At 39.0% G+C, this 20,436-nt stretch overlaps 1 protein-coding gene across 9 annotated transcripts in view; it reads right to left on the minus strand.

Moving 5' to 3' along the window:
• NCALD (neurocalcin delta) overlaps positions 1-20,436 on the minus strand; it is a 389,505-nt gene that overhangs the window by 157,239 nt on the left and 211,830 nt on the right. For 7 of the 9 annotated variants that reach the window (XM_005613236.4, XM_070222459.1, XM_070222461.1 and 4 more), the window contains one exon: positions 2,584-2,670. The exons of the other annotated variants lie outside the window; for them this stretch is intronic. The gene's annotated coding sequence lies outside the window, so the exon portion shown is untranslated. The remainder of the gene's footprint in view (positions 1-2,583; positions 2,671-20,436) is intronic. 9 annotated transcript variants of the gene reach the window in all.

Here is a 20,436-nt window from a genome sequence, read left to right on the forward strand (position 1 = left end):
TCTTTCTATTCTTTTTCCTACATACTAATAAAAAAGCAATTTGCTTATTTGTTTCACTGAGTTTACTAGCTGTTTTGGCATTAAGAACATGACTGGGTGGAAAATGGTTGTCAGGGAATCGATTATTTGGATGAACAGTATTTGTCTCTATTTGAAAACATCTGGAAGCATACTTTAACTATCCCCTAGATATTTGGTATCTTGTACTCTCAGCCTCTGAGATAATCTCTCCCCATTACTCTTCCTGAATGAAAGATATTCTGTTGACAAAATAGTGTTTTTTGATAGAAGGAAATTTATGGGACATTGAAAATAAAGAGTAGTGAGCACCTGGGCTAAGAGGATTAAAAGGGTATTTTTTTTTTTTTTAAGAGGAGTAGGAAAGAGGTTTCTAGTACAGAAAACTGTACAAAAATATAATTCTATGTAACATCACATAACTAAGAAGCTAGTCACATAGGAAGCCTTGGGGAAGAGTATGGATTTCTTGGGGATCCAGACAAAATGATTCTAGCCTAAGGGAGCTAAAGAGAGACACCCAGACAACAGGAAATCAGAAATAGTTGTAAACCTAGAGTCTATCCATATACTTCACTTTAAAATAATTTCTTTACATATATCTTCCCTATCTCTTCTTATCAGGATCTCTGTCGACAGGCAATTTTTACTAGAATGTCTGGAATTCTTGAACAAAATTCCAGAAAGCCCAGGAAATTGGGGCAGTATTTGCTAACTTAGGCCATCCTTTAGGCCCAGTTAGGCAGTTTAGCCTCAGTTATAGAGGTCATCCTCATCCCTGCCTTGTCCACTCCTCTTCTGAGCCAACAGTAGTCAAGCAGGGAGTGGCTCCCTTACTGCCTCAGAGTGTTTCTGTCGATTTCTCTTCCAAATTGTCTCCCTTTAGGTCTGGCAGATGCCTCAAATCTGCAGCTTGAACTCCTGCAGCCTCTCCTTGCTCCACATAAACCAGAGATGAAATAGAGCATATCTGGGGCTTACTTGAGAAGGGAGTCTACAGTGAGGCATGCCCTGTCCCTGAGACCACAGCCACCGAAGAGAGACCTGGATGCCTGAGGAGGGGCAGAAAGGACCAGAAGCCACTAGCAGATATATTGCTTCTCTACACCTCCACGTCAAGGGGAAAGGTTCTTAGGTTGAATCAAGCTCATGATTCACTGTCTTTAGGCAAGAATACACATTTTCCTATTATTCTTTAGTTTGATGTCAGAAAGATTCGAGGAACTAATCCAATGGCCACAATCATGTTTAGGGTTGTGAAATCCATAAGTGGTTCAACCAGAGTATCACAAGAAGAAAGAGCCTCTCAGGCTGCCTGACCACGACCAACGTGAACGAACAGCTCCATCCTGGCTTCCAGGAGAAATGCACTGGGGCTGAGGCTTAATTCTCAAAGTCATGAGAGGGAAAAAAACCACATGAGATTTTGTTTAGCATGACTTCAAATAAGCTATTAGCATTCTATAGATCTCATTTGAAGCACTGGCCTACCAAATTTGGAATGAAGATTTTTTACTTTCACTTTCTTGTGACATCCAGATGAGCCATGTTACTCATCTAATACTTAATTAAACCATAAATACTTAATGGGGATAAAGAAAGTGGGATAAAAGAAAGCTAAGTGTATTTGAGTTTCATTTCACATCAATATGTCTCCCTTCCTTCCCTGCAATATCAGCGAAATACAAAAGAAGGTTCTGTTCTTGCTCACATTGATTTTATCTTTGCCGTTTATTCCTCATACAAAATCATTTGGCCAAGTACATATTAGATTAATATTCATGCCTTGTTTACAAACAGCCACAAAATCTATTACTGGGGCCTAAGCCACATGACCTTACCTAAATCTTGGCTGGCTCTCATGTGGGCCATTAGCATATTTTGAAAAATTTCCAAGAAATTCATATACCCATAGATTTTCCTTCCTGAAAAGCCAGTTTCCTAAATATTCGATGAGCTGACTTTCGAGACCCACATCAACAAATTAGGAAAGTAATAATGTTCCTATCTCAACAGGAAATTCAGTATTGTGGCTGCTGCTGCCTAATTATACTATAATAAAATTTCAAAAGGATCTTTTCTGAATTAGACAATATCCCATCTACTTGCAGCACAACATCCTTCTCAATTTTCCATACCAAAAGGGTAGATTCAGAAAGTAAGGAGGAGCATGTATGCATTACCTTTTTTTCCAGGAAGCAAGTCAGGTTTTTACTTCATTGTAACTTCTAGTTTTTCAGTTTTTTATAAGTAAATCTTTTATACTTAAATAAGGTTTCCATTTAATCAGAGTCACCATAAAAGAGAATAGATTTTTTTTTTAATTAGAATGGGTGCATAGTTTTTTTTCTCAGTAACATACAAATTCAAGTAAAGAGTTAAAAACGGAAAGGTACCCCACAGCAAAGCTTTAATGACGGACATAAGCTAGCATTTTTTGTTTCCCAAATACCAAAACATATAAACACAAAACAACCTAACTAGGGTGAAACATCTTTGCATTCTGAATCATAATTTACACAATTTAAAACCCAGGCATTCTGAGAGGTTAAAAAAGTAACTTACAATATGCAGTCACACAGCACCTCGGACCTCAGAGCTCTCCACGGGATCACGACAGATTTGATCACCAGCAGTTCAATGGCCCTGCAACTGAGATCACTCATAATTAATGACTATTTTACTTGAACATTTGACAGCTCAGTAAGCAGTTCATGTAAGGCTGTTACTTGTATTTCTTCTGAGGTTGCTTTTGCAAACAGGAAACAGGAAACACACCTACAAGAACACTGACACGTCTCAGCCTAACTGGTCTTTGGCTCAAAGCTCTCAGGGGTGAGTCTTATACAGCAGGGGTGATAGGTACAGTCCCTAAAAGAGCAGGACTCAGGTCCTAGCACTTCACCATCCAGAATCCTTTAGACAGGCGCTATGCAAGCAATTAGTTATAGGAAGAAACAAGCATTCTTAGTAAATTCAAGCCTTATGGCCTTAATCCTGGAAGGACTGTAAACTTCAGAATAAACTCACGTATATATAAACATATATATGTACATACATACATAATATATAATACATTGAGTAATATATTTTAAATATATACATTATTTAAAATAATATTAAAATAATATATATAATTTTTTCCTGAAATAAGTATAGAAACTATCATTTAGGAATCTTTCGGTTACAAATAACAGATAACCCAACTCAAACTCACTTATACAAATAAATAACAAAACGAGGAAATATTTTGGTTCATTGATCTGGGGGGAAAAACACCCCAGAGGTAGGATGGTTTTTGGAAACCAGAGGTTTACTATATCATTTGATTCTCTGCAATTCTCTTGGCAAGGGTGTTCTCTGTAGACTGACTTCACCGTCAGGCTGCCTCCCCTCATGTTGCAAAAAGTAATAGCCACAGCAGTTCAAGACCACACATCCATCTTCCAGGAGGATAGTGTTAGCATGCTGGTAGTTCCGGGTTCTGAGGCCACTCAGACTACCCATCGCTGAATCAGTCACTATATTTTGTTGAATGGCTTTAAACGAATCAAGGCTTATCCCTGGAGGTGAGGGTAGGATCATTCCAACAAAAATCATATGGAAAGACCTTCAGCATACTGAGAGGAAGGGAAAAGGGGGAAAGGGACATTGGGGAGAAAATCAACATATGCCCACTACAACAATGTCGGACAAAAATCTGAATCTGAAGACTGGTATTTGAGGATGTATACACATGAAAATGCTAGTTCTTGGGTTATCTGAAGATGTCTGAAAGGGAATGGGCTGAAATTCAACAAATATTCATTATCCAAGGCTCTACATTTAATCAGACTTTCTATTAACATTAGATTTGCTCTCTGAGAAAGTGAGTCAGAATATCTCCCATTTGTTTATGAAATGTATTTTATAGTGTATGAAGTGTTCTTGCATTTGAGCTTCCATTTTGTCATCCAAACAATCCTGCCATGGAGGCAGGCATTCCCACTGGATGCTCAGAGAGTGGGGCAGACACTGCTGGTTACCCATCCCATTTCCAGTCTAGCCCTTTTTCTTACACAATCTCAACTTATTCAGGCAGCGATTTGCCCTGTTAAACTACAGCTAAGGATGGGCAGGTGGAAAGAGTTTTGGCTCTGACAACGTGAGCTGAAGTTATTATGTAGGGCTCATGGAAAAGCTCTTTAAAAGGGCTGTGGCATTCGCTTTGTGCTCTTTTCCCTGACTCTTCTCCATGCCTGAAATACTGATATAATGCCAGAGGTAGAGCCATATCTTGCAGTCATGAAGTGATGAGCATGAAGACAAAAGCCACATGCTGTGAAGACTAAATTGAAAGGAGGAGCCACTACACTGGGCCTGGTTTGTCTGTTCCTGAGCTGTTACTGAGAAAATATAAACTCCATTTGGTATAGCCACTGTAGAAAGGTTCTTGTTACACACAGCTGAACATACTCCTGATACAAAGAGGTTTCACAACCAGGTAATGACAGACCAAGGCTTAACCCCAGGTCTCTTGACTCCCTGTCCAGCAATATTTCCAATAAATGGCATTGTCTCTCCAAAAGCAGAATCCATACTTTGGATACTATACAAACAGGTATTTTAAATTTATGCTTTCTTTCTCAACAAATAGCTCATTTAAATGATATGAGCCGTAGTTCAAATGGTGAGAGGGAATTCATTGCTTTTGTTTTGGTTTCTTTAGCTTTTTAATATATGACACTCAAGCACTTGCAAAATTGCTAATGCAGGAATGCCTTGATGACACAAAGGAAACCTAGGTCATATGACCAAAACTTCTCTCAAGGCTGCCTGAGGGAGAATTAGCCATCTTTCCAAATTTCGCCATGGAGAAGTTTTCTTCCTGGACTTTCTTATTCACTCACTTGTTAAAAGACCACAGAGGACTTCTGGTGTCTAGTTCCGCAGACAAGGAGCTTGGAAGGCACCACTTTATCCTAACAACAAGTAGAAATCAATAACCCTCCTTGGATTTGTAAACCGCTTCCCCCAAGATTGGAGAGCCCAACAGGAGAATACAGGAAGCCATGGGAAGCAGTGCACGGGTAGGGAAACCTGAACTGTAATTGATGAATTGCTGGAGTCTCCGTGGGGACAACTCTGAGAATTAAAAACTCCAGGGTGATTCAGTCACGGGGGACCCTCACAGTACTGTGATATTTACTTCCAGGAGCTCTACCAGATTCCCACGGTAAATATCAGAGACAAATCCCCTTGGGTTTCTGGAAGGGGGAGGGGAAAAGGAGCCACTTTGAAATATGCCAGAGCACTCTGTTCTAACAAAGCCTGCCCAGGGTAAACTAGTTAACCAGAGCCTACCCTGCTGGAGTATTATCAGAGCCTAACTGACCTGGGGAAGGGAAATACTCAACCCCAGTCTCGCCTGGGTTTCCACTGTGGGAGAAGGGATATACTCAACCACAGCCCGCTCTAGCCATTCTGTCCCACCTAAGAGGGGGAGAAAAAAACTGAAAAACACTTGTGAAGTTCACAGTCCAGAGGCATAGGCTCACTAAAAGACTGAGACCTAATCATACGGTAGGATAGGATAAGATAGCATAGAACGCTTCTTCTCCCTGAAAACTCATCACTGTATTACTGAAGATCTATTTACAGCAGTTCCTTTTACCTGGTACATCATGTCTGGCTATCAAGAAAAATTACAAGGCATACCAAAAGGCAGAAAACACATTTTGAAGAGAAAAGCAGGCACCAGAGCCAGACATGGCAGGGAAGTTGGAATTAAAAGACAAGAGCTCTCATGAAAGTTGGAATAATTTACTGAGCTAAAAGTCAAAGAGGAGTCATCCACAAAGATTAATTCCAGAGGGATTAAAGATTTAGTTGTGAAAAGCAAAATGTTAAAACTTGTAGAAGAAAATATTTCTGACCTCCAACTGGGAAAGGAGTTCTTAAACCACAAAAGTGCTAATCACAAAAGGAAAGATCAATCATTTGCCTACTGTAATATTAAGACCTTCTGTTTATCAAAAGGTACAATGAAGAAAGCAAAAGACATGCCAATATCTGAAAGAAGTTTGCAACATGTAAAATCAACAAAAAAACAGATTATATAAAGAAATGTTACAAATCAGTCAGAAAAAGACAACACAATAGAAAAATGAGCAATAGATCTGACACACTGTCAGAGAGGAGAAAGATGCAAATGGTGAATGAACATGTGAAAAGATGAGCAACCTCATTTGTAATCAGGAAAATGCAAATTGAGCTGATGGTGGGAGTATAAATTGATAGAAGCACTTGGGCACAATTTAACCTTATCTTATGAAGTTGAATGTTCACACGCCCTCCCACAGAGCAAATCCACTCCTACGTATATTCTCTTGAGAAACTCTTGTATGTCTGCACTGGGACACATGCACAAAATGTTTATAACAGCTTCATTCAAAACAGCATAAAGCTATATTTAAGACAAATGTCCACCAACAGGAGAGCAAATAGAAGTTATATTCATGCAACAAAATATTTGACAACAGGGAAAATCAATAAATCACAGCTACATGCAACAACTGGGGTAGACCTTTTAAACATAACGAATGGAAAAAAGTTATCAGGTAACTACATAGAGATGATGACTATTTTATAAATAAAGTCCAAGAATACCAAATCTGAACAATATTTTTGTTTAGGTAGACCCATATGTAATACATTTTTTACAGTTATAAGTCATTTTACCACATGTGAAGATTCATGTAACTGCACTGCTATGAAGATATAGAACTATTTATCACCACACAGAACTCCATTCTATTACCATTTTATACACACTCATCCCTTCTGCTCCCATCCTTTATCCCTGGAAACCACTAATGTGTTCTCTATCTTTATACTTTTGTAATTTCTAGAATATTAATAAATGGAACCATATAGTATGTGACCTTTCAATATTGGGTTTTTTTTTTTTTCACTCAGCATAATGTCCTTGAGATCCATGCAAGTTGTTGCACGTATCAATCGTTTCTTCCCTTTTCTTGCTGAATCGTATTCCATGGTTTGAATGTACCACAGTTTGTTTAGCCACTCACTTATTGTAGGACATTTTGGTTGTTTCTAGTTTTTGGCTATTACAAATAAAACTGCTAGGAAAAATTGTGTATGGGTTTTGTGTGAATATAAATTTTCCTTTCTCTGGGATAAATGCCCAGGAGAGTGATCGCTGGGTCATATGGTAAGTTTATGTTTCATTTTTCAGAAACTGCCAAACTATTTTCCAGTGTAGCTGTACCATTTTAACCACCAGCAGTGCATGAGAGATTCAGTTTTGCTGCATCCTTGCCAGCATTTGGCATTATCACTGTTTATTTTAGGCTGTTCTAATAGTTGAATAGTAATATCTCATCACAGTCTACATTTGCATTTCCCTGATAGCTAGTGATGTTGAACACATTTTCATGTGCTTATTTGCTATCTACATATCTTTTTCAGTGAAATGTTTCTTTCTGTCTTTTTTATCTCAGTCCATAGCTTGTCTTTTCATCCTCTTAACAGAGTCCTTCATAGAGCAAACATTTTTAATAAATTCATTTTAATAAATTGTTAATTTATTTTAAAACATTTTAATAAATCTTGGATAAATTCCACCTTATTTACTTTTTTCTTTTAGAGATCATACTTTTGGTCTCATGTTTAAGAACTCTTCACGCAGACATAGGTCTTGAAGATTTTCTCCTGTGTTTTCTTCTAAAAGTTTTATGTTTTATATTTAAATCTATGATCCATTTTGAATTGTATAAGCTGTGGGGTTTTTAGGTTGAGGTTCTTTTTTTGCCTATGGATATCCAATTTGCTCCAGCTCCATTTGTTGAAAAGAATGTGAAAGACTCCATTGAATTGCTTCTACATACTTGTCAAAAATCAGTTGACTATATGTGGCTATTTCCAAGTTCTTTATTCTGTTCCATTGATCTGTGTGTCTACGCTGCTGCTAATTCCACACAGTCTTGATTATCGTGGCTATATATTAAGTCTTGAAATCAGGAAGAGTGGTTCCTCCTACTTTGTTCTTCTTTTTCAAAACTGTTTTAGACATTCTAGTTCTTTTCCCTTTTCATATAAATTTTTAGAATAATGTTGTCTATATCTACAGAAATCTTTACTGGCATTTTTATAAGAATTGCATTAAACCTGAATATCTATTTGGGGAGAATCAACATGTTTACTGTATTGAATCTTCCAATTCATGAACATAGTATGTTTCTTCATTTATTTAGATCTTTGATTTCTTTCATTGGCATTTTGCATTTTTCAGCATACAAATTCTGTGTATGTTTTGTTAGATTTACACATAAGTATTTCATATGTTTTTGAGTGATTATAAATGATACCGTATATTTAATTTCAATATCTATGTATACGTTGCTAGTATACAGAAATACAATTGATTTTTCTATGTTTATCTTGTATCTTGCAACCTAGCTGAACTAACTTATTAGTTCTAGGAGGTTTTTTGTAGATTCCATTGGATTTTTCTAGTAGACTATCATGTCATCAGCAAATAGGAGCCATTTTATTTCTTGCTTTCTGATCTGTGTGCCTTTTACTTTCTCTTCTTACTTTATTGTTCTGTGTAGAACTTTCAGTACTATGTTGAATAGGAGTGGTGAGAGAACGCAACCTTGCCTTGCTCTTGATCTTACGGGGAAAGGATTCAGTATTTTGCTATTAAGCATGCTGTTAGCTGCTGGTGTTTTACACACATCTTTGTCAATTTTAGCAAGTTCCCTGCTATTTCTGTTTTTATGAGAGTTTTTTCTTCTTATCATGAATGGGTGTTGAATTTTGTCAAATGATTTTTCTGTTAGCATTCAATTAGTATGATTGTAATTTTTTTCTTTAGACTGCTTATGTGGTAAACTATACTGATTGATTTTCAAATATTTACTAAGCCTTGCATCCTAGAATAAACCCCACTTTGTCATGGTCTATAATTATTTTTATATATTGCTGAATGTTATTTGCTAATATTCTGTGAAGGACTTTTGCATTTATTTTCATGAGGATCATTAGCCTCTAGTTTTCTTATGTTATACTGTCTTTTTCTAGTTTTGATATCAGCCTAGCTTCATAAAATGAATTGGGAAGTGTTCCCCCCTCTTCTATTTTCTGGAAGAGATTAATAGGATTGATGCAATTCTTTAAATATTTGGTAGAATTTTCCAGGGAAACCACCTGGGCCCGGAATTTTCTGTTTTAGAAGTTTCTAAATTACTAATTCAATTCCCTTACTTATAAGGCTATTCAAATTATCTATTTTTTATTATGTGAGTTGTGGTAGTTTGTGCTTTTTGGGAAATTGGCCCATTTCATATAAGTTGTGAAATCAATATGTGTAGAGCTGTTTGTAGCATTCCCTTATTATTCTTTTGACATCTGCAGATCTGCAGTGATACCTCTTTTTTTATTTTAAACATTGGTAATTTGTGTCTTCTCTCTCTTTCTTTGTCAGTGTTGCTGCAAGTTTATCATTTTGATCTTTTCAAAGAATCAGTTTTTGGCTTGATCTATTTTCTCTATTGTTTTTCTCTTTTCAATTTTATAGATTTCTGCTCTTATCTTTATTGTGTCCTTCCTTATGCTTGCTTTGGGTTCACTTTGCTCTTTTTTTCTAGTTTCTTGAAAAACTAGTTTCCAGAGATGGGAGCTTAGATTATTGATTTGAGACTTTTGCTCTTTTCTAATCTAAGTATTTAGTGCTACAAATTTTCCACGTAGAATACCTTTTGCTGAGTCTCACAAATTTTGATATGTTGTACTTTCACTTTTATTCACTTCAATTTATTTTTTAAAATTTCCTTGAGACTTCCTCTTTGACCCACCAATTATTAAGAAATTTGTTGTTTCAGTTCCAAGTGTTTACAGGTTTTCCTGTCATCTTTCTGTTATTGATTTCTAGTTTGATTCCGTTGTAGTCAGAGAATACACTCTATATGATTTCAATTCTTTTAAATTTGTTGAAGGTTGTTTTACAGTTAATGATCTATCTTGGCATACATTTTGTGGTGCTTGAAAAGAATGTCTTTTCTGCTGTTGTTGGGTGGATCCTACAAATATAAATTAAATCTGGTTGATTGATAGTGTTGTTGTGTTCTTCTCTAAGCTTGCTCGTTTTCATTCTAGTTGTTCTATCAGTTGTTGAGAGAGGTGTCTTGAGGTTTCCAACTCTAACTGTGGAATAATTTGTCTATTATTTCAGTTATCTCAGTTTTTGTTTCACATATTTTGCACTGTTTTTTGGCACCTATTCAGGATTTGCATGCAAAATATGTATTTTTGCTATGTATTTTTGGTGGATTGACCCTTTTGTGATTATGGAATGTCCTCTCTGTCCCTGGTCATTTTCTTTGCTTTGAAGTCTTCTTTATCTGATTTTAATACAGGCATGTCTACTTTCTGTTGATTAATGTTTGCATGGTATATCTTTTCCTATCTTTTTCCTTTTGTCCTCCTATATTGTTACATTTGAAGGTAATTTCTTGTAGATAGCATATAGTTGGGTCATTTTTTTTAATCCATTGTGTCAGTCTGTCTTGTAATTTGTATATTTAGACCATTTATACTTAATATAATTATTGAGATGCTTGGGCTAAAGTCTGCCATTTTTTGTTTCATGTTTGTTCTCTAGTTTTTCTTTCATTTTCATTTTCCAGCCTTATTGTAGATGCTTGAACATTTTTTAGAATTCTGTTTTTATTTATCTATAATGTGTTCTTAGTATATCTCTTTGTATAGCTTTTTTAATGGTCGCCTCCCATATTACATTAAAGATACAAAACTTGCCAGAGTCTATTGTTATCAATGTTATACCAGTTCAACTAGAATCCTTACCTCCCTTTACATCCTTTTACTCTCCCTTATTTATAAGATAACTTTCTTAAATGTTTCTTCTACATACATTGAGAGTAACATCAGACATTGCTATAATTTTTGCTTCAATCATCAAACATAATTGAGAAAACTTAAGAGGAGAAGGAAACTTTATTGTATTCACCTATTTTTACTCTTTATTTTATTCTTTCTTCCTTCCTTATGTTCCCTGTCCTATAATTTCCTCTTTGCTTATAGAAATTCCTTTAGCTATTTCTTTATGATAAGCCTCCTGGTGACAAATTTCTAGGTTTTCTTTCAGCTGAGAATATCTTAATTTCCTCTTCATTCCTAAAGGATATTTTCACTGGATGTAGAATTCTGGGTTGATAGTTCTTGTTTTTCAGCATTTAGAAAATATTCTGCAGCTTCCTTCTGGCCATGATGATTTCTGAGGAGAAATTCACTGTCAATCTAACTATTTCCCCCACAGAGATAAGGTCTCAATTCTCTCTTGCGGCTTTCAAGATCTTTTCTTTGATTTTATTTTTAGAAATTTGACTGTGATGTGTCTTAGTGTGGATTTCTTTTGGTTAATAGTGTTTGGGGTTTCACTCAACTGCTTGACATCTTGGGTCTGTGTCTTCGGCCAAATTTGGAAAACTTTCAGCCATTGTTTCTTCAAACACTTTTTTAGCCTCATCCTGTTTCTCTCCTTCCAGGATACTGATAAACATGCTAAATAATTTTGTCCCTGAGGCTCTGTTCTTTTTTTTTTTTAATTTTCAGTCTATTTTCTCTGTTGTTCAGATTGGGCAATTTCTATTATTTTATCTACATGTTCACTGATTCTTTCCTCCATCCCCTCCATTCTATGGTTGAGTCCGTTCTACCATTGAATGTTTTTTACTTCATTTATTATATTTTTCAGTTTCTAGGGAACTTAAAGATGTTAACATAAAAAATGAACACAAAAATCAAGCCAAACCCTTTTTTTTTAAGTTGCAAAAGGAAACAACTCTTTTCTGCTTCCTAAGAAACGAATATATTGATGGGCAGGCAAGGAGTCCAAACACAAGGCAGACTTATGCAACTCACGTTTGGAATGGTCTTGCTTCCATTCAATACCCCTCTGTTAGAACACATCCTGAGAGTTCCTCTCCAGAGCAATGTGGCTATTCTGGGCATGACTAACTCCAGGAGATAGGAAAGGTAGTTGAGGCAGAAACATGCAGTATTTCAGCATTAAGCTGTAACTTACAACAGTGCAGTGGTGCTATAGAGCTTTCCTCCTCTGGCCTTTTCAACCCCACCTCCACTCCATCTTACTTTAACCCTTTAGCTCCATCAGATCCTTGACTCTTTGCACAGATTTTTATACTTTTCTCTCCTCTGGCATCCTCTTCCACTGGCATTCTGCCTATTTACCTGGTCTCTAACCCATTTTTGCCTGCATTATGAAATTTTGTGCATGTGTGGATTCCTGGACCTACCTCCTTGACCAGGGCCCTTGACCTAGCTAAACACCACTGACATGTTTTAATGGGTTTGCCCTCACCAACACTTGTGCTGCTCTCCAAAGCTAATGGAAAACAGATCTCTCTTTCTTCTCTTCAAGGTGGGGGTGGGGAAGATTTATTTTAAACGTCTACAGTCTCCTCTCCAGGAGATGTTTCTATGAGGTCACCAGCTGCTTCTTATATGTGCTCCTTCCATCCCAAGCCCGGCACGCGAAGGCAGGAAGAGAAATGGGTGGGAGGACAAATTAACACTGAAAAGCTTGATAAATACTAACAGCAAATACTAAAAATAACTAGGCAGAAGTAGTCTACTTTTAGGAATTTCATTTGTGCGTTTGTGTTGAGGGCGAGGAGGAGGGAGAGAGAGGGGGCTGTGGAGAAGGGCTGGAAATGTTAATATTTTCTGGAGGTGGAGGCACTAAGAGCTTCCCCAGGCAGACAGCACTGCCCCACCCCCTCCCAGAAATAACTCTTTCTCTTTCTCAGCTTTCTCAGGCTTCTGCAGCTCTGCAAATGGCTCCCTCCCTGTGCTGCAAATGGCATCCTGTTCTTGCCAGCAGAGAGGAAAAGCAGCTAAGAGATTACAGACCGCTTTGTTCCTCAGCCTCACCCTCTCCCAATTGCAGAATAGCCTGTCCATCTTTTGACCTCAGCTCCCAGAGAGCAGAGGGTGATTGGGATGAGTGTGTGTTGCCTGTGCATCTGTGAGTCCCGGGTATGCTGGGTGTGACGTGGCAAAGCCATTAACTCCACATGACAAAATCTGCATAGTGGAAGCAGGAACTCACAGACTAGCAATTCTGCTGGGCACCCCTACTGCCTCCTTCTGACCGGGGACATGGATAAATGATCCTGATCCTTTCATGGCCAGGGTCTCCTAATTTAACAAAACAAAGGAGAGCAAGTCTGTTCAATTCTGTTTCTGTCATTTTCCCTTCCCTGCTGAGCAATTCAATTATATTATGAATTGATATGGATCGCTAGAGCTGGAGGAAGATACAACATGAAGAAAATAAATGGTTCCCACTTGGATGAATTATATGTGTTTCTGAGCTCTTCATCATATCTGTCCCTGGCAATCAGCAAAGAGGGAATATCTCCAGCCAGAGTCTTCCCCCTCCTGCTCCCCAATCCCTCCTCCATAATACACACTCTCAATAGCACAGTCGGAGAGCAAAAAGAAACAAAAAACGTCTCCTCCTCTTCCCTCCTCTTAAAATCTCCACGTCTTTATCCATCGTCCCCTCCTTCCTTCATGACTTGGATGAAGAAAGAGCATCCTCCGTGCAAAGGTTAACCTCCCCCTTTATGTCCTGATTCTCCCCTCCCGTGTCATCCACAGCTTAGTCCATCCCTTATCCCCATCACTCCTCTAAATCTTCAGTATGCCACTTCTCTGTGCTCCTTCGCTGAAGCTGGAAAACAGCTTCAGCCTATTTAATCCTGCAAAACTGCCTTCTATTTTGTTACCCTTTACCATCCCGTCTCTCTCCTTCTCTTCTCCGTCACACTTTCTAAAAGGAGGGTCTACACTGATTATTTCCACCTCCTTTCCTTTATTTACTCCTTAACCCACTGCAACCAGACCAGACCTCGACCTGCTTTCTCTGAGGTCCCTAATGATTTCCAGGTTGCCAAATGTAATGGCCTTGACCTTTCTGCTCAGCCCTCCTGAATCCTACTCTGCTCTTTGATGCCATGAAAGTGCCATATCCTAGCTTTCCTGGAACCTATTTGGCCATTCCTAGGCTCTTCCACTATCTCCCCCTCTTCTGACCATCCCATAATTATGGACCATCCTCACAGTCCAGGGTTGCCAGATTTAGGAAATAAAAATAGAGAATGCACAGTTAAATTCAAATTTCAGATAAACAAGTAATTTTTTTAGTATAACTATATCCTAAATACTGCATGGGACATTCTTATACTAAAACATTATTCTTTGTTGATCTGAAATTCAATTTTAACTGGGCATCCTATATTTTATCTGGCAATTCAACTATAGTTATTTCTTCAACTCTCATCTCCTCTCTCTAACTTCCTCCCTTATTGATGTTTTCTATGCCTGTGGCTTTAATGATTATCTTTTTTCAGACAATTCCTAAATCTTCATCTCTAGCACCAATTTCTCTCTCCTCCTCTCTCCCTCCCTCCCTCCCTCTGATGCATTTCCGTATTTTCCCCTGGATATTTTACGCATCTTTAATTCATTATATATAAGACTGAACTTACTGGTTTCGACCCTCAAACCTACTTCTCTACCTGGCTTCTCTATCTCTATTAACACCTTTTCCAGCCTCCCAATCTCCTCAACTCTAAACCCAGGAGCCCTCCCTAATCAGGTGGCTGAATCTTGGTTGATTTTACCCTCCCCAGCATTCTCAGATTGGTCTTTCTTCTCATCTCCATGGATATAGCTGACTTGAAGCCCTTGTCATCTCTGTATGACTACAAACCATACCAGGCTATTGCAATCACCTTCTGATTAGTGCCCCTACTTCTACTCTCATCCACCCTCCACCCCTCCACAAGCTGTCACTCAGTTAACATCCTAAGTAAAGCACAGGCTGGATATGCCACTTCCTTGACCAAGGAAGCTTCCTACTGGCTCCTGGTTAAAGCACAATCTCCTGCAAGCCTTCAGGGCCTTCTATGAGTTGGTCTTTCTCCTCTTACTCCCTGTGGTCTCTATGCACCCCAAACTCAAGGCATGTCAGAATGCATTGTCAGGGCCTTCCTAGCTCTGCTTGCTCGCACTCAGACTACTTTGAGGGCAACTTTTGCAGTTTCTGCATAAATATATGCTCACTAAATTCTTGCTGAATTTGTGAAGTAAGTTCTAAATTATTCACATTAACAGGATGAAGTAATTAAATCCACAAATTATTTATGTGATAATACAAATAAATGCACTTTTTCACAAACTCATTGTTTGCTTACTGTCAATTATGGGTGATGTAAGGTCTCATAAGCATCTCATATCCTGTGATGTCCAGTCATAGCTGGACTTTGATAGGACTCCAAGGGACCCAGACAGGCCCAGACCCCACCCATTCTCAGCTGTTCTCTTGATTTACTTTTTTCTTTTTTGAAGAAGACTAGCCCTGAGCTAACATCTGTGCCAGTCTTCCTCTACTTAACCTGTGGGTTGCTGCCTCAGCATAGCTGATGAGTGGTGTAGGTCCATGCATGGGATCCAAACCCACGAACCCGGGCAGCCAAAGCAGGGCATGCCAGACTTAACCACTATGCCACCACGGAGTCAGCCACCTTGATTTACTTTTCGAACTCTGATCTCTTCCCCATTTCCCCCACTTCTTACACATGGAAGGTTATGATATTTTCTGTAAATGTCCTTGAATTTTCTGTTACATAAATCTCCAAATAACTGTATATTCTAAACTGCTGCCAACCTCACACACTGATCCAAAAACATCTGAGTGCTTTGATAATCTAAATCAGGAGTCCATAACAGGCCACATAGTAAATATTTTCGGCTTTGCAGACGGTATAGTCTCTGTTGCAACTACTCAATTTTGCCATTGTCACAAAAGCAGCCACAGATGACACAAAAACAAATGAGTGGGCCTGTGTGCCAGTAAAACTTTACCTACAAAAATGGGCAGCCGGACTGTGGGCCATTGTTTGCCAACCCCCAACTTAAATCAAGCTTCTGATAAACGATTTACTTTACCGAAAATGATTTACTCTATGTTTCAGGAAGAAAAGATGAAAATGAAATTGTATTTTTCATTTTAGTCGCTTGATTGGAAAGAACACTGGAATTTCATTTGATATGGTCTTTTCTTTTTTCACAAGATTATACTTAAACCAAACTCAAGACCAGAGTGGGTGAGGGGAAATAAGGAGTGGGGGCTTGAAGTCTTCTCTGGGGCTCTCTTCCCAGCCCAGTGGACCTCACCCCAAGGTGGCGAGGCAAGCGGGGTGAATAGTGCACTCTCCTTGGGCACGAATTTTAAGGGAACACAAAAAACTCAGTAATCAAAATAAATAATATTTTAATGCAATACTTTTAAAAAATCAAAATTAATTAAAACATCCATGATGAACAAAATATCAACATTTTACGAAAAGACAGCATCAGTATTACTTATCTTTTCTTTTGCTTTGGGCTCCAACGTGACTCTGTCCGGCACTGTTACTGATCCTATCTTTATTTAAAATGTTGATATTTTGTTCATTGTGAATTTTTTTGCATTAATTTAGATTTTTTAAAAATATTGCATTAAACATTATTTATCTTGATTATTGAGTTTCATGGCGCCCTCTTTAATTTTGCGCCAAAACGAGGGCTCTACTCACCTCCCTCTTTGCCCCGAGAATCAGCGCACGTCACCCTCTGCATTGTCAGCGTCCATCCCCATTTCAGAGAACGATGTACAACTATCTAATGGTACCTTTGGACTAGATCATTCGTCTTGGCAGCTTTGATACCATTTGGGTTACAGGATCTGCCTCATACGCAGGTGGATTTGAAGCATGTGGAAACTCTTGTACTAGACTCTAGAGTCATTTTTTAAGGCATGTGTTAAGGTGAGAAGGGAATTAACATTTTGTCAAATACACACAAAGTGCCAAGTGGCACTAGGCTAAGGGACCTTATATGTATCATGTCATTTAATGCTCATGACAAGCCAATGAAGTTTGATTACATTCTTTTGTATGGATGAGGAAATGGAGGCTCAAACAACATGAGATTATGGAAGTTATTAAAGCCAGGTGCAAGCTTTCTGCTACATCACATCATCTGTCAAGAAGCTAACATTTTGGACATAGTTAAGGCACTTTCTTGCCTTCTTACCCTACATTTGCACAGAACCTCTCTCATGTATAAAGAGCTCTCAGATGCTTCATCTCATTTGAGCTTTGTGATAATCCTGGGAGATGAACAGTCTTATATTTTAGACATACTAGTACGGAGTCATCACTTCCATTATACGAGTGAAGACCTATTCAGAAAGGTTAACGCATATAACCCAAGTCAACAGCTAATAAGTGGCAAAACTGGAATTAAAAACCCAGGTCTCTGAGGTCTGGTAAGTTGTACTTTTCATTATATCCTTCCTACCCTAGAGGAGCACATTCAGCATAGGTATCTTTGACCCAATACCATCTATGTTTATTTTGCAGCAAGTACCCTAAAGGAATAATATCTGGGACTAGAAATTATGATAGGAGGAAATTAGCACATAAGAGAAGGAGCCTGAAGTGTTGAGTGCTATCTACCCTGAAGAGGAGCCTCTGAGGTAAACAGGGGCATCAGAAACAGAGAAGGATACCTATGGAGGGTTAAGGGGATTTAGGAGTACTTGAAGCCCCTGGAAGGGTGGAGCCATAAAGATGCTCAGAAGACAAGGCCAACCTTGGCCTGCCTCACTACTTCGCCAAGGGCCAATCTTCTTGGTGCTAGGAGATGTTGTAATTGTAATTAAAGCAATTGTAATCAGAGCAACCTCTGCTCAAACCCTCCAACTCTTCTGGAGTCTATGCTTTAAGACGCCAAGGAACAATTTCCAGCTTCTAGCCCCCATTTGCCCAGATGCTACCATGATTTGTGATCAGAAGGACCATCATCTGAATACAGGGCACAGAGGAGACCATTCAGATGGAGAATAATCAGACCAAAGTGAGAACAGTGTCAGGAGAAGAGGAGACGGACAGAAGGCATGAGGACATCATTTCCAACCCAATTCTTGGGAGAAAATGGAAGGCACTCCACTTTGGAAAGAAGTAACATTTCATGTTACTCCAGGCAACTTTTGAGGAGGCATCAGCTGATGTGAGAAGTCACGCCTGGTGTTATATCTCTGCAATGAGGTGCACAACAGGCACTCTCAAACATTTAAAATACTTGAATGTTGGTCACAAATTCACAATAGCTACAGGGCTCTTCCACTGGCGAGACGCCATGCCATGCTGGGATTCCACAGGGCAGCATGGCTTCCCCGTTCTTCAAAATAGAGCAGCTCAAAGAATCCGCTGGCAATTTTAACTACACGAGAATAGAAAACACCCTAGGCAGAGTGTGAGAGACCAATATTGTGAACGGCAGGATCCAAGGTGTAAACAAGAACGGGAAGAAAACATATAGTCTTTTAAAACATCGTTGCTTTTGACAAAGACAATAAGATGGGAATAAATTCAGCCTCAGATATCATGAAACAACAAAAGTTCAGAGAAGTGTTAAATCCCAAGCCAGGTGGCCGCAGGAATTCGCAATGATCCATTCCAATCTGCCAACTCCTCCCTTTTGGCATCAGGCTTGATTTTACAGACTCCTCTTCCAGTTTATATGCTTGGGATTTTTTTATTTTATTTAATTAATTAATTTTTTTTGAGGAAGATTAGCCCTGAGCTAACATCCATGCCCATCTTCCTCTATGTTTTATATGTGGGATGCCTACCACAGCATGGCTTGACAAGTGGTGCATAGGTCTGTACCCAGGATCCGAACCGGTGAACCCCAGGCTGCTGAAGCAGGACGTGCGAACTTAACCACTGTGCCACCGGGCCAGCCCCTTGGATTTTTGTTTTTGATTTTCCTTTCATATACCACAACCCGCATTTTCAAGCCTGTTGCAACATTCCTAAGTTATATCTTTCTTCTTCTCTGACCCCACAAACAATGCTGCTTCGGAGAACCACAAACCACAATATTTTCATCTTTCGTTTGACTGAATCATGTTCTTGCATGCAGGGAAAACATATTCACATCCTTGTACTGGGTCTTCATAAATCCTTTGTACGATCACTTGTGTTGTTAGAAGATGCAGTGCAGGAAAACTCCAGTATCTTCTATCCTTTCAATCATTCTACCAATAATTAAGCACTGAGCATATACTCTTAACAGTGGCCTGGAGATAACAGGAATGAACTGTCATATCCTGACTTTGAGGACCACACAGACCAATAGAGGAGAGAGACTTAGAACAAACAGTTACGAGAAGGGGTGAAGCTAGCTTTACCCATTTGCTCTGCAGTGATAATATGTATGGGTCCCACTCATACTTTTTACACTCCCAGCAGACTGCTTCCAAGCCAAAAATGCTCCTGCAGGCCAACTGATCAAGGGATTAGGTACCTGTGGCTAACCAAGCATGCATATTGGACGGCACTCATGTCCTCTTATGAGGCAAGGCAGTCCTTTCTAGGAAGTTCTCCATCCTACTTCACCTCCATCATTGCCTTGCTCTACGTACCTGTTCTCAGTCTCAGACCTCCAAACTGCCTGATAGGACTTACAATCCTCCCTGGCTCTAGTTATTATTATTGACGGCACCCATGCCACGCATATTTACCATGTGCTAAGAATGGCCCATATATTAGCTCATCGAATTTTCATAACATCCTTGGAATGGGCTTTGTTATCCTGGTGTTAAAGATGAAGGAAATGAGCCTCAGAAAATGCTAAAAACTTGTGCAAGGCCACACAGCTGATAAGAAGAAGAACTCAGATTAGAAGCCATGACCGTGTGATTAGAAAGGCTTGTAGATAGTACACTAGTCTGCCTCCTTAGGCATGTGTAGTCCAACTCCCCTGCTAGGTTATTTGCACTGTAAGGACAGAGATCAACATTTCTATTCGTTTAATAGTTCCCAGGCAGGGTAGACCTGTAAGCAAGCAGAGTAGGCATCTACCTGTGTGGTGTTATTTAAGGGAGGCGAGACAAGGATGGTTTAAAAATATCTGCACCATTGCCTATCATAGTGCCTGGAATTTCACCACTGGAGGTGCATTACCTTGGGCGTTGAAGTCTTTCTGGTCTTCAGTATTGCTCTGTTAGAACGTGACTGCCCTAGGAGCGGTCATACTCAGCCGAGACCTCAGCGAGGATCAGGGACCCAGAGAATGAGTCACAGGAAAGATGTCTAGAGAGGAGTCTTGGAGGTCTGGGAATGGGCAAAGTGGTCTTGAGAGGAGAATGGGAATTTGTGAAGATAGCCTGATGTTTTGTTTGGCTGACCCCACCTCTGTAGCCCTGAGCACAAGGCAAGGCAAATGGAAAGTATATAGTTCTCCTGATTTAAG

Source organism: Equus caballus, chromosome 9 (genome assembly GCF_041296265.1).
Source record: "Equus caballus isolate H_3958 breed thoroughbred chromosome 9, TB-T2T, whole genome shotgun sequence".
Taxonomy (NCBI): Eukaryota; Metazoa; Chordata; class Mammalia; order Perissodactyla; family Equidae; genus Equus; species Equus caballus.